Raw genomic sequence first — 13,557 nt, forward strand, 5'->3', positions numbered from 1 at the left:
AGGGCGACCCTTTCCAGTAGCCACAGTGCTGCTGATAGAGTAACACCAGGCAGACCATGACCTCCAGAAGGAGTCCCAGAGGAAAAAAAACAATCCTTAGAAAAACCTCAGAAGCAAGGAACTCCTGAAAAAAGAGGTAAGAAAAAAGAGAACCGTAATATGAACTGGAAACAGCAAAAACTGCAAACAAGAAAATACAGAAGAAGTCCAAAAAATCACTGGATAGAGGAGCGAGGAGCACCACCAGAACGGAAGTGTTTGCAACGCAGGGACCAGAAGACCAACTGTGCTTATATACTGGCAAACAGGAAGTGACAGGCAGGAAGTTCCGAAGACACCATCTTGAATTGGGAAAAGCCACATTAGAGTGAATGGAAAAATAGCCATGGTGTAAAAGAGGAAACAAAGCATGCAGGGAAGGAAACACACACTCCTGGGAAGAAGAAAAGATAGCTAAGAGAGAAACCACAAAGAAAGAGAAAACAAGAAAAAAGACAGAAAAAATAGGTAAGAGAGATTGTAAGGGCAAAAGGCGGGCGTAGCGCAAAGCAGCACCCAAAGAAAGATGTACTGGTCGTGCAAAAATAGGCAGCGGCCCGAAACAAGGCTCAAAACGTGGCCCGCGACAGAAACAGCCATCCAGGACACGGACCGCCGATCTGACTGCGGTCCGCAAGTGGGGCGCCGCAGGTCCTCGCGGCGTCACAAAGCCAGCTTCAGGTCACAATATTCCTGTACGTCCTTGTACGCGAATACTGCAGTAGGCCTTCTCAAGGTGTGAAGTTCTCTTTACACCCAATAAAGATTAGATAAAGATTATGGATAAGTGCAGTCATCTCAAGATCTATTTACATCCTATAAAGACCATGGATAAGTGCAGTCATCTCAAGGTTGCAAGATCTGTTTACATCCCATAGGGATTGTGGGTGAGTGCTGGAAGTAATACACCTCAAAGTAAAATTATGTTTGACATCCCATAGAGACCTCTGGAAGTGCAGGCAGTAGGACATCTCAATGCTGCAAGGTCTCTTAACAGCCCATAGGGATCGTGGATGAGAGCAGGCAGCAGGGCATCTCAAGGTCGCAAGATATTGTTACATCACATAGGGATCATGGATGTGTACTGGCAGTAGGTCATCTCAAGGTCGAAAAATTTCTTTATCCCATAGGGATCATTGAGGAGGGCAGGCAGTAGGACATCTCAAGGTCGCAAGATTTCTTTACAGCCCATAGGGATCGTGGGTGATTGCTAGCAGTAGGCTGCCTCAAGGTTGTAAGATCTCTTTACATCCCATGGGGATCATGGATGAGGGCAGGCAGTAGGTCATCTCAAGGTTGCAAGATTTCTTTACATCCCATAGGGATCGTGGATCTCTTTACATCCCATAGAGATCGCGGAAGAGGGCAGGCACTAGGACATCTCAAGGTCGCAAGATCTCTTTACATCCCATAGGGATCGTGGGTGAGTGCAGGCTGCCTCAAGGGTTCACGCTGTTTAAAACCCTACAGAGACTGTGGGTGAGGGCCGGCCTGCTCCAGATGGAAAGGCCTCTTTAAACCCTGCAGAGGTCAGGTGTGCGCGCTGGCAGGATGCCACTGTTCAGTGGTTACCATTAGTACCAAGTCTTATCAGACCGCACTTAGATGCTACAGCCTGCAACAGGGTCTGCACAGAACTTCTGGAAGGGAAGGGGCGCCTACCCTCTTGCCCGGGTCACCTTTCTCCTAGCTCACGGAATGGAGGGTCGGAGGGAGACAGCATGTGGATGGATAATGCAGTGGCCGAGGGCGAGGACCATATCCGTTCAGTACATTGCATGGGGTCTCTCCTAGGAGCCAGGGGCCCGCCTGCCTCCCTCTCATGCCCTCACTCCCCTCCCTGCCACAACCAATCTTGGTACTGTGCGCACTGCGCGCCGACCTCCTTCACGGGCCGTCTGGGGCTCGCTGCCTCCCGGAGATTTATGGACCCGCAGTCATAAACTGCATTGAAAGATCCGCTGGAAGATAATTCCTGCGCGCGTTATGGATCAAATCTGAAACCTCGGGCTTTCCCCCCGCGCCCTCGTGGTACCAGCCGCGGCTCCGCCATCCCGCGGGCGTGGACCCCGCGGGGGCCGGGTCGGTGCAGGCGCCGGGTAGCATGGGCGGGAGGCGGGATCACGGACGGCGCCGGCTGCTCGCTGCACCGGGGATGCGTCCGTCAGAGCAGCCCGTGTTCCGGGGCAAGGGTGGCGCGGCGATGGATGTGCTGAAGGGCCGCGGGCGGACGTGAATGCCCACCCGAGGCTGCCGCAGAGAGCCAGTCCCATCCCCGCAGGTAAGAGGGGCAGGGTGGGTGGGTGCCATGGCCACACTTCAGACCCTGTGTTTATTCCACCCGTTTTGGGCTGCGTCCCATGCACTGGCATTTTCATGCAAGAGGAGTTCTCGCTTAGGAAATCTCTATCACTGCTCACTGCTGGGCACTGCCTTGGCACACAGTGTAAGGATATCACCCACCCCTGCTTACCGATAGGCACTGCCTTGGTACACAGTGTAAGGATAGCACCCATCTCTGCTTACCGCTGGGCACTTCCTTGGCACTCGTAAGGATAGCATCCGTCCCTGCTCACCCCTGGGTACTGTCTTGAAACTCATTTTAAAGAGATCACCCATCCCTGCTTACCGCTGGGCACTGCGTTGGCACTCAGAGTAACGATAGCATCCATCCCTGCTCTCTGCTGAGCTCCTCCTTAGCACTTTTTGTAAAGAGACCATCCATCACGGTCACAGGGTACCGAGTGCAAGGAGAGCTCTGCTGGACATCTCTAACACTCACTGTAAGGAAAGCATCCATCCCTGCTCACTGCTGCACATCTCTAACACTCACTGGAAGGAGAGCATGTTCCCTTCTCACTGCTGCACATCTCTAACACTCTGTAATGAGAACATCCGTCCCTGCTCACTGCTGCACATCTCTAACACTCACTGTAAGGAGAACATCCGTCCTAGCTGGACATCTCTAACACTCACTGTAAGGAGAGCATCCGTCCCTGCTCACTGCTGCACATCTCTAACACTCACTGTAAGGATAGCATCCGTCCCTGCTCACTGCTTGACATCTCTAACACTCACTGTAAAGATAGCATCCGTCCCTGCTCACTGCTGCACATCTCTAACACTCACTGTAAGGAGAGCATCCTTCACTGCTCACTGCTGCACATCTCTAACACTCACTGTAAGGAGAGCATCCGTCCCTGCTCACTGCTGCACATCACTAACACTCACTGTAAGGAGAGCATCCGTCCCTGCTCACTGCTGCACATCTCTAACACTCACAGTAAGGAAAGCATCCATCCCTGCTCACTGCTCCACATCTCTAACACTCACTGTAAGGAGAGCATCCGTCCCAGCTCACTGCTGCACATCTCTAACACTCACTGTAAGGATAGCATCCGTCCCTGCTCACTGCTGCACATCTCTAACACTCACAGTAAGGAGAGCATCCGTCCCTGCTCACTACTGGACATCTCTAACACTCACTGTAAGGAGAGCATCCGTCCCTGCTCACTGCTGGACATCTCTAAAACTGTAAGGATAGCATCCGTCCCTGCTCACTGATGCACATCTCTAACACTCACTGTAAGGATAGCATCCGTCTCTGCTCACTGCTGGACATCTCTAAAACTGTAAGGATAGCATCCGTCCCTGCTCACTGATGCACATCTCTAACACTCATTGTAAGGAGACCATCCGTCCCAGCTGGACATCTCTAATACTCACTGTAAGGAGAGCATCCGTCCCTGCTCACTGCTGCACAGTTATAACACTCACTGTAAGGAGGGCATCCGTCCCTGCTGCACATCTCTAACACTTTGTAAGGAGAGCATCCATCCCAGCTCACTGCTGCACATCTCTAACACTCTGTAAGGAGAGCATCCGTACCTGCTCACCGCTGCAGATATCTTAACACTCACTGTAAGGAGAGCATCCGTCCCTGCTCACTGCTGCACATCTCTAACACTCACAGTAAGGAGAGAATCCGTCCCTGCTCACTACTGGACATCACTAACACTCACTGTAAGGAGAGCATCCGTCCATGCTCACTGCTGCACATCTCTAACTCTCACTGTAAGGAGAGCACCTGTCCCTGCTCACTGCTGGACATCTCTAACACTCACTGTGAGGAGAGCATCCGTCCCTGCTCACTGCTGCACATCTCTAACACTCTGTAATGAGAGCATCCGTCCCTGCTCACTGCTGCACATCTCTAACACTCACTATAAGGAGTGAATCCGTCCCTGCTCACTGCAGGACATCTCTAACACTCTGTAATGAGAGCATCTGTCCCTGCTCACTGCTGCACATATCTAACACGTTAAGGAGAGCATCCTCCCCTTGTCACTGCTGCTCATCTCTAACACTCTGCAAGGAGAGCATCTACCCCTGCTCACTACTCTGCGTTTCTAACACTCACTGTAAGGAGAGCACCCATCCCTGCTCACTGCTGCGCATCTCTAATACTCTGTAATGAGAGCATCTGTCCCTGCTCACTGCTGCACATCTCTAACACTCACTGTAAGGAGGGCACCCATCCCTGCTCACTGCTGCGCATCTCTAACACACTGTAAGGAGAGCATCTGTCCCTGCTCACTGCTGGACATCTCTAACACTGTAAGGATAGCATCCGTCCCTGCTCACTGATGCACATCTCTAACACACTGTAAGGAGAGCATCCATCCCTGCTCACTGCTGCACATCTTAACACTCACTGTAAGGAGGGCATCCGTCCCTGCTCACTGCTGCACATCTCTAACACACTGTAAGGAGGGCATCCGTCCCTGCTCACTGCTGGACATCTCTAACACTGTAAGGATAGCATCCGTCCCTGCTCACTGATGCACATCTCTAACACACTGTAAGGAGAGCATCCATCCCTGCTCACTGCTGGACATCTCTAACACTCTGTAAGGAGACCATCCGTCCCAGCTCACTGCTGCACATCTCTAACACTCATTGTAAGGAGACCATCCGTCCCAGCTGGACATCACTAACACTCACTGTAAGGAGAGCATCCGTCCCTGCTCACTGCTGCACAGTTCTAACACTCACTGTAAGGAGGGCATCCGTCCCAGCTCACTGCTGCACATCTCTAACACTTTGTAAGGAGAGCATCCGTACCTGCTCACCGCTGCAGATATCTTAACACTCACTGTAAGGAGAGCATCCATCTCTGCTCACTGCTGCACATCTCTAACACTCTGTAAGTAGAGCATCCGTCCCTGCTCACTGCTGCACATCTCTAACACTCTCTGTAAGGAGGGCATCCATCCCAGCTCACTGCTGCACATCTCTAACACTCTGTAAGGAGAGCATCCGTCCCTGCTCACTGCTGCACATCTCTAACACACACAGTAAGGAGAGAATCCGTCCCTGCTCACTACTGGACATCACTAACACTCACTGTAAGGAGAGCATCTGTCCATGCTCACTGCTGCTCATCTCTAACACTGTAAGGAGAGCATCTGTCCCAGCTAACTGCTGCACATCTCTAACACTCTGTAATGAGAGCATCCGTCCCTGCTCACTGCTGCACATCTCTAACACTCACTATAAGGAGTGAATCCGTCCCTGCTCACTGCTGGACATCTCTAACACTCTGTAATGAGAGCATCTGTCCCTGCTCACTGCTGCACATATCTAACACGTTAAGGATAGCATCCTCCCCTTGTCACTGCTGCTCATCTCTAACACTCTGCAAGGAGAGCATCTACCCCTGCTCACTACTCTGCGTTTCTAACACTCACTGTAAGGAGAGCACCCATCCCTACTCACTGCTGCGCATCTCTAATACTCTGTAATGAGAGCACCTGTCCCTGCTCACTGCTGCGCATCTCTAACACTCACTGTAAGGAGAGCATCTGTCCCTCTAACACTCACTGTAAGGAGAGCATCCGTCCCTTGTCACTGCTGCTCATCTCTAACACTCTGCAAGGAGAGCATCTACCCCTGCTCACTGCTCTGCGTTTCTAACACTCACTGTAAGGAGAACACCCATCCCTGCTCACTGCTCTGCGTTTCTAACACTCACTGTAAGGAGAGCACCCATCCCTGTGCACTGCTGCACATCTCTAACACTGTGTAAGGAGAGCACCCATCCCTGCTCACGGCTGGACAGCTCTAACACTCTGCAAGGAGAGCATCCATCGCTGCTCACTGCTGCACATCTCTAACACTCTGTAATGAGAGCATCTGTCCCTGCTCACTGCTGCACATATCTAACACGTTAAGTAGAGCATCAGTCCCTTGTCACTGCTGCTCATCTCTAACACTCTGCAAGGAGAGCATCTACCCCTGCTCACTGCTGCACATCTCTAACACTCACTGTAAGGAGAGCATCCGTCCCTCTAACACTCACTGTAAGGAGAGAACCCATCCCTGCTCACTGCTGCACATCTCTAACACTCTGTAAGGAGAGCATCCGTCCCTGCTCACTGCTGCATATCTCTAACACTCTGTAAGGAGAGCATCCGTCCCTGCTCACTGCTGTACATATCTAACACTCTGTAATGAGAACATCCATCCCTGCTCACTGCTGCACATCACTAACACTCACTGTAAGGAAAGCATATGCCCCAGGTCACTGCTGGACATCTCTAACACTCTGTGAGAAGAGCATCCGTCTCTGCTCACTGCTGCAGATATCTAACACTCTGCAAGGAGAGCATCTTCCCCTGCTCACTGCTGCACATCTCTAACACTCACTGTAAGGATAGCATCCGTCCCTGCTCACTGCTGCACATCTCTAACATTCTGTAAGGAGAGCATCCGTCCCTGCTCACTGCTGCACATCTCTAACACTCACTGTAAGGAGACCATCCGTCCCAGATTGACATCTCTAACTCTCACTGTAAGGAGAGCATCCATCCCAGCTCACTGCTGGACATCTCTAACACTCACTGTAAGGAGAGCATCCGTCCCTGCTCACTGCTGCACATCTCTAACACTCTGTGAGGAGAGCATCCGTACCTGCTCACCGCTGCAGACATCTTAACACTCACTGTAAGGAGAGCATCCGTTCCTGCTCACTGCTGCACATCTCTAACACTCTGTAAGGAGAGCATATGTCACTGCTCACTGCTGCACATCTCTAACACTCACTGTAAGGAGAGCATCCGTCCCTGCTCACTGCTGCACATCTCTAACACTCACTATAAGGAGTGAATCCGTCCCTGCTCACTGCTGGACATCTCTAACACTCTGTAATGAGAGCATCTGTCCCTGCTGCACATATTTAACACGTTAAGGAGAGCATCCACCCCTTGTCACTGCTGCACATCTTTAACAGTCTGCTAGGAGAGCATCCGTCCCTGCTCACTGCTGGACATCTCTAACACTCTGTAATGAGAGCATCCGTCCCTGCTCACTGCTGCATGTCTCTAACACTCTGCAAGGAGAGCATCTACCCCTGCTCACTGCTCTGCGTTTCTAACACTCACTGTAAGGAGGGCACCCATCCCTGCTGCGCATCTCTAACAATCTGTAATGAAAGCATCTGTCCCTGCTCACTGCTGCACATCTCTAACACTCACTGTAAGGAGAGCGTCCGTCCCTCTAACACTCACTGTAAAGAGAGCATCTGTCCCTGCTCACTGCTGCACATCACTAACACTCTGTAAGGAGAGCATCCGTCCCTGCTCACTGCTGCACATCTCTAACACTCTGTAATGATAGCATCTGTCCCTGCTCACTGCTGCACGTCTCTAACACTCACTATAAGGAGAGCATCCATCCCTGCTCACTGCTGGACTTCTCTAACACTCACTGTAAGGAGAGCATCCGTCCCTGCTCACTGCTGGCCATCTCTAACAGTCACTGTGAGGAGAGCATCTGTCCCTGCTCACTGCTGCACATCACTAACACTCTGTAAGGAGAGCATCTGTCCCTGCTGACTGCTGCACATCTCTAACGCTCACTGTAAGGAGAGCATCCGTCCCTGCTCACTGCTGCACATCGCTAACACTCACTGTAAGGACAGCATCCGTCCCAGCTCACTGCTGCATATCTCTATCACTCACTGTAAGGATAGCATCCGTTCCTGCTCATTGCTGCACATCTCTAACACTCACTGTAAGGAGAGTATCTACCCCTGCTCGCTGCTGGACATCTCTAACACTCACAGTAAGGAGAGGATCCGTTCCTGCTCACTGCTGGACATCTCTAACACTCACAGTAAGGAGAGGATCCGTTCCTGCTCACTGCTGCACATCTCTAATACTCTGTAATGATAGCATCTGCCCCTGCTCACTGCTGCACATCACTAACACTCAGTGTAAGGAGAGCATCCATCCCTGCGCACTGCTGCACATCTCTAACACTCTGTAATGAGAACATCCGTCCATGCTCACTGCTGCACATCTCTAACAGTCACTGTAAGGAGAGCATTCGTCCCTGCTCACTGCTGCACATCTCTAACACTCTACAAGGAGAGCATCCGTCCCTGCTCACTGCTGCACATCTCTAACACTCACAGTAAGGAGAGAATCCGTCCCTGCTGACTACTGGACATCACTAACACTCACTGTAAGGAGAGCATCTGTCCCTGCTCACTGCTGCACATCTCTAACACTCTGTAAGGAGAGCATCCGTCCCTGCTCACTGCTGTACATCTCTAACACTCACTGTAAGGACAGCATCCGTCCCTGCTCACTGCTGGACATCTCTAACACTCTGTTATGAGAGCATCCGTCCCTGCTCACTGCTGCACGTCTCTAGCACACTGTAATGAGAGCATCCGTCCCTTATCACTGCTGCTTATCTCTAACACTCTGCAAGGAGAGCATCTACCCCTGCTCACTGCTCTGCGTTTCTAACACTCACTGTAAGGAGGGCACCCATCCCTGCTCACTGCTGCGCATCTCTAACACTCTGTAATGAGAGCATCTGTCCCTGCTCACTGCTGCACATCTCTAACACTCACTGTAAGGAGAGCATCCGTCCCTCTAACACTCACTGTAAAGAGAGCATCCGTCCCTGCTCACTGCTGCACATCTCTAACACTCACTGTAAGGAGACCATCCGTCCTAGCTGGACATCTCTAACACTCACTGTAAGGAGAGCATCCGTCCCTGCTCACTGCTGCACATCTCTAAAACTCACTGTAAGGAGAGCATCTGTCCCTGCTCACTGCTGCACATCTCTAACACTCACTGTAAGGAGAGCATCCGTCCCTGCTCACTGCTGGACTTCTCTGACAGTCTGTGAGGAGAGCATCCGTCCCTGCTCACTGCTGCACATCTCTAACACTCACTGTAAGGAGAGCATCCGTCCCTGCTCACTGCTGGACATCTCTAACAGTCACTGTGAGGAGAGCATCCATCCCTGCTCACTGCTGCACATTACTAACACTCTTTAAGGAGAGCATCTGTCCCTGCTGACTGCTGCACATCTCTAACACTCACTGTAAGGAGAGCATCCGTCCTTGCTCACTGCTGCACATCTCTAACACTCACTGTAAGGACAGCATCCGTCCCAGCTCACTGCTGCACATCTCTATCACTCACTGTAAGGATAGCAACCGTTCCTGCTCATTGCTGCATATCTCTAACACTCACTGTAAGGAGAGGATCTATCCCTGCTCACTGCTGCACATCTCTAATACTCTGTAATGATAGCATCTGTCCCTGCTCACTGCTGCACATCTCTAACACTCTGTAATGGGAGCATCTGTCCCTGCTCACTGCTGCATGTCTCTAACACTCTGTAATGAGAGCATCTGTCCCTGCTCACCGCTGCACATCACTAACACTCAGTGTTATGAGAGCATCCGTCCCTGCTCACTGCTGCACGTCTCTAACACTCTGTATGGAGAGCATCTGTCCCTCCTCACTGCTTCACATATCTAACACTCTGAAAGGAGAGCATCTGTCCCTTCTCACTGCTGCACGTCTCTAACACTCTGAAAGGAGAGCATCTGTCCCTTCTCACTGCTGCGCGTCTCTAACACTCTGTAATGATAGCATCCGTTCCGGCTCACTGCTCCACGTCTCTAACACTCTGTAAGGAGAGCATCTGTCCCTGCTCACTGCTGCAGATATCTAACACTCTGTAGTGAGAGCATCTGTCCCTGCTCACTGCTGCACATCTTTAACAGTCTGCGAGGAGAGCATCCATCCCTGCTCACTGCTGGACATCTCTAACACTCACTGTGAGGAGAGCATCCGTCCAGGCTCACTGCTGCACATCACTAACACGCACTGTAAGGAGAGCATCCGTCCCTGCTGCACATCACTAACACTCAGTGTAAGGAGAGCATCCATCCCTGCGCAGTGCTGCACATATCTAACACTCTCTAAGGAGAAGATCTGTTCTTGCACACTGCTGCACGTCCCTAACACTCTGTAGGGAAAGCATCCGTCCCTGTTCACTGCTGCACATCTCTAACATTTAGTAAGTAGAGCATCCGTCCCTGCTCACTTTTGCACATCTCTAACACTCAGTGAGGAGAGGATCCATTCCTGCTCACTGCTGCACATCTCTGACACTCTGTAATGAGAACATCCATCCATGCTCACTGCTGCACATCTCTAATACTCACTGTAAGGAGACCATCCGTCCCTGCTCACTGCTGCACATCTCCAACACTCACTGTAAGGACAGCATCCGTCCCAGCTCACTGCTGCACATCTCTATCACTCACTGTAAAGATAGCATCCGTTCCTGCTCATTTCTACACATCTCTAACACTCACTGTAAGGAGAGTATCTACCCCTGCTCACTGCTAGACATCTCTAACACTCACAGTAAGGAGAGGATCCGTCCCTGCTCACTAATGCACATCTCTAACACTCTGTAATGATAGTATCTGTCCTTGCTCACTGCTGCATATCTCTAACACTCTGTAATGAGAGCATCTGTCCCTGCTCACTGCTGCATGTCTCTAACACTAAGTAATGAGAGCATCTGTCCCTGCACACTGCTGCACATCACTAACACTCTGTAAGGAGAGCATCCGTCCCTCCTCACTGCTGCACATATCTAACACTCTGAAAGGAGAGCATCTGTCCCTTCTCACTGCTGCACATCACTAACACTCACTATAAGGAGAGCATCCGTCCCTGCTCACTGCTGCAGATATGTAACACTCTACAAGGAGAGCATCTGTCCCTGCTCACTGCTGGACATCTCTAGCACTCACTGTGAGGAGAGCATCCGTCCCTGCTCACTGTTGCACATCACTAACACTCACTGTAAGGAGAGCATCCGTCCCTGCTCACTGCTGCACATCTCCAACACTCACTGTGAGGAGAGCATCAGTCCAGGCTCACTGCTGCACATCACTAACACTCACTGTAAGGAGAGCATCCGTCCCTGCTCACTGCTGCACATCACTAACACTCACTGTAAGGAGAGCATCCGTCCCTGCTCACTGCTGCACATCTCTAACACTCACTGTAAGGAGAGCATCCGTCCCTGCTCACTGCTGCACATCACTAACACTCAGTGTAAGGAGAGCATCCGTCCCTGCGCACTGCTACACATCTCTAACACTCTGTAAGGAGAAGATCCGTTCTTGCACACTGCTAAACGTCCCTAACACTCTGTAGGGAAAGCATCCGTCCCTGTTCACTGCTGCACGTCTCTAACACTCTCTGTAAGGCGAGCATCGATCCCTGCTCACTGCTGCACTCCTCTAACACTCTGTAAGGAGTGCATCCATCCCTGCTCACTGCTGCACATCACTAACACTCACTGTAAGGAGACCATCCGTCCCAGATTGACATCTCTAACTCTCACTGTAAGGAGAGCATCCATCCCAGCTCACTGCTGGACATCTCTAACACTCACAGTAAGGAAAGCATCAGTCCCTGCTCACTGCTGCAGATATTTAACACTCACTGTAAGGATAGCATCCGTCCATGTCACTGCTGCACGTCTCTAACACTCTGTAAGGCGAGCATCGATCCCTGCTCACTGCTGGACATCACTAACACTCACTGTAAGGAAAAGATCTGCCTCTGCTCACTGTTACATATATCTAACAGGTGGCCCTTCCTGCTCTCTGGGTTCATTTCTGGTGGTTTGGAGGGTACGCCAAGCTCTTTCCCCCCTTACATACGGGGTTAGTGGGTATCTCTGGCTTTGTTCCCTCGTGAAGGCTGACGATTTTATAGTGCCCCATTCAATGGCCGTTTAAAGGGTGCTCACAGAATTAAGGGCCAGACGTATCAAAGGATTTTACCCATTCTGTGTCTATGGGAAAAAGCTTTAGTACATATGGCCCTAAGTTCATTAATGCGACCACGTTCTCAGTTGCGTTTAATTAATTCGGTATCTTGGTGGTCTGCATCCCATGCCCCCTCCCCACCCCCCCACACACAGCTGAGACTGGATGACCCCTTCAGTAGTAGCTGTCACGTCTGTTTCATAGTGCAGCCTGAAGCGGGCAGAGAGGCCCCTTCGAACACCCCCCTGTCCCCTCAACACGATCTGCCAAGAGCCAGCACGAAGCCAGTGTGCCAGCAGCAGCTGGTACCCTCCGAGGCCCCCTGGCTGCCTCCTTGCTCGCGGGGAGACCCGGCATCTCTCCAAGGGATGAGCAGCGACATTAGCAGCTGTAATTACAGCCCACTCTGCCTTTTTTGTAGCAACAAGCTTTCCGGTTCCGCATTGCACGAAGCGCCTCGCCACTGCGAGGGTGTCAGGGCTGAGCGGCGGGCACACGGCCATACCCAGCAGAAGGGGCCTCTGGGCACACTGGCGACGGAGCTACTGCATTCAGATTGAGGGCGACACAGGTGCCAGCTCTCTGCGGGGTGCTGGGCATACATACAAAGTGGTGGCGGGAAGGCTGCCAGCCCAGGGCGCTGGGTACCGCACTGACATACTGAGTGATGCCAAGGGGAACTGGCGGTCGGTTGGCGCAATACTGGCCGTACATGCATAGCAAGTGATGGCAGGAAAGCCGCGGTGCCCACACATAGAAGCGCCGGGCTTGTGCATATTGTGATGGGGGGACAGCTAGCTTCTGCCCGTGAGTGATGGGCACACGCATACATGCATTCCTAGAGATGCCAGACAGTAGAAGTGATGCTGCCTTTTGTTATAATTGCATTTGCATAGCGCTCAACTTCTGACAGGGCGCTAAAGCACGTTGTTGTCAAGACACACCGCGGCTTCATGTGACTACTTGTGATGCCCAACCAGACGGAGCTGTACAGAACTTTAACCATCTGCTTTAATATCGTGTGTATTAATATGTTCCCTTCGCCGTACATGCAGAGCAAGTGACGTCAGGAAGGCTGCCAGCCCCTCGGCACATTGGCAGACTGGTGGGCATATATAGGTATAAGCTGACAGCTGCCAAGTCGTTGGGCACACAAACGTGCCATCAGATGGAAGAAAGGCGTCCAGGCCTATCAGATGAGTGTTGGGCGCGCAAACATGCCAAAAGGATGCTGTGACGGACCACATGCGTATGAGCTGAGCGCCGGGTGCATTCGATGGCGCAAAACCTAAGAAATACACATTTTCTAGTGTAAAAAGGGCCACTTTAATGGATCAGGTGCGCATCAC

The 13,557-nt window shown here is 51.6% G+C and overlaps 1 protein-coding gene across 1 annotated transcript in view; it reads left to right on the plus strand.

Annotated features, from left to right (window-relative positions):
* The first annotated feature begins 2,204 nt into the window (after positions 1-2,204).
* Positions 2,205-13,557, plus strand: part of SRCIN1 (SRC kinase signaling inhibitor 1) — a 758,648-nt gene continuing 747,295 nt past the window's right edge. The window contains exon 1 of the mRNA XM_069237488.1: positions 2,205-2,320. The gene's annotated coding sequence lies outside the window, so the exon portion shown is untranslated. The remainder of the gene's footprint in view (positions 2,321-13,557) is intronic.

The sequence above is a fragment of the Pleurodeles waltl genome, chromosome 6 (genome assembly GCF_031143425.1).
Source record: "Pleurodeles waltl isolate 20211129_DDA chromosome 6, aPleWal1.hap1.20221129, whole genome shotgun sequence".
Lineage (NCBI taxonomy): Eukaryota > Metazoa > Chordata > Amphibia > Caudata > Salamandridae > Pleurodeles > Pleurodeles waltl.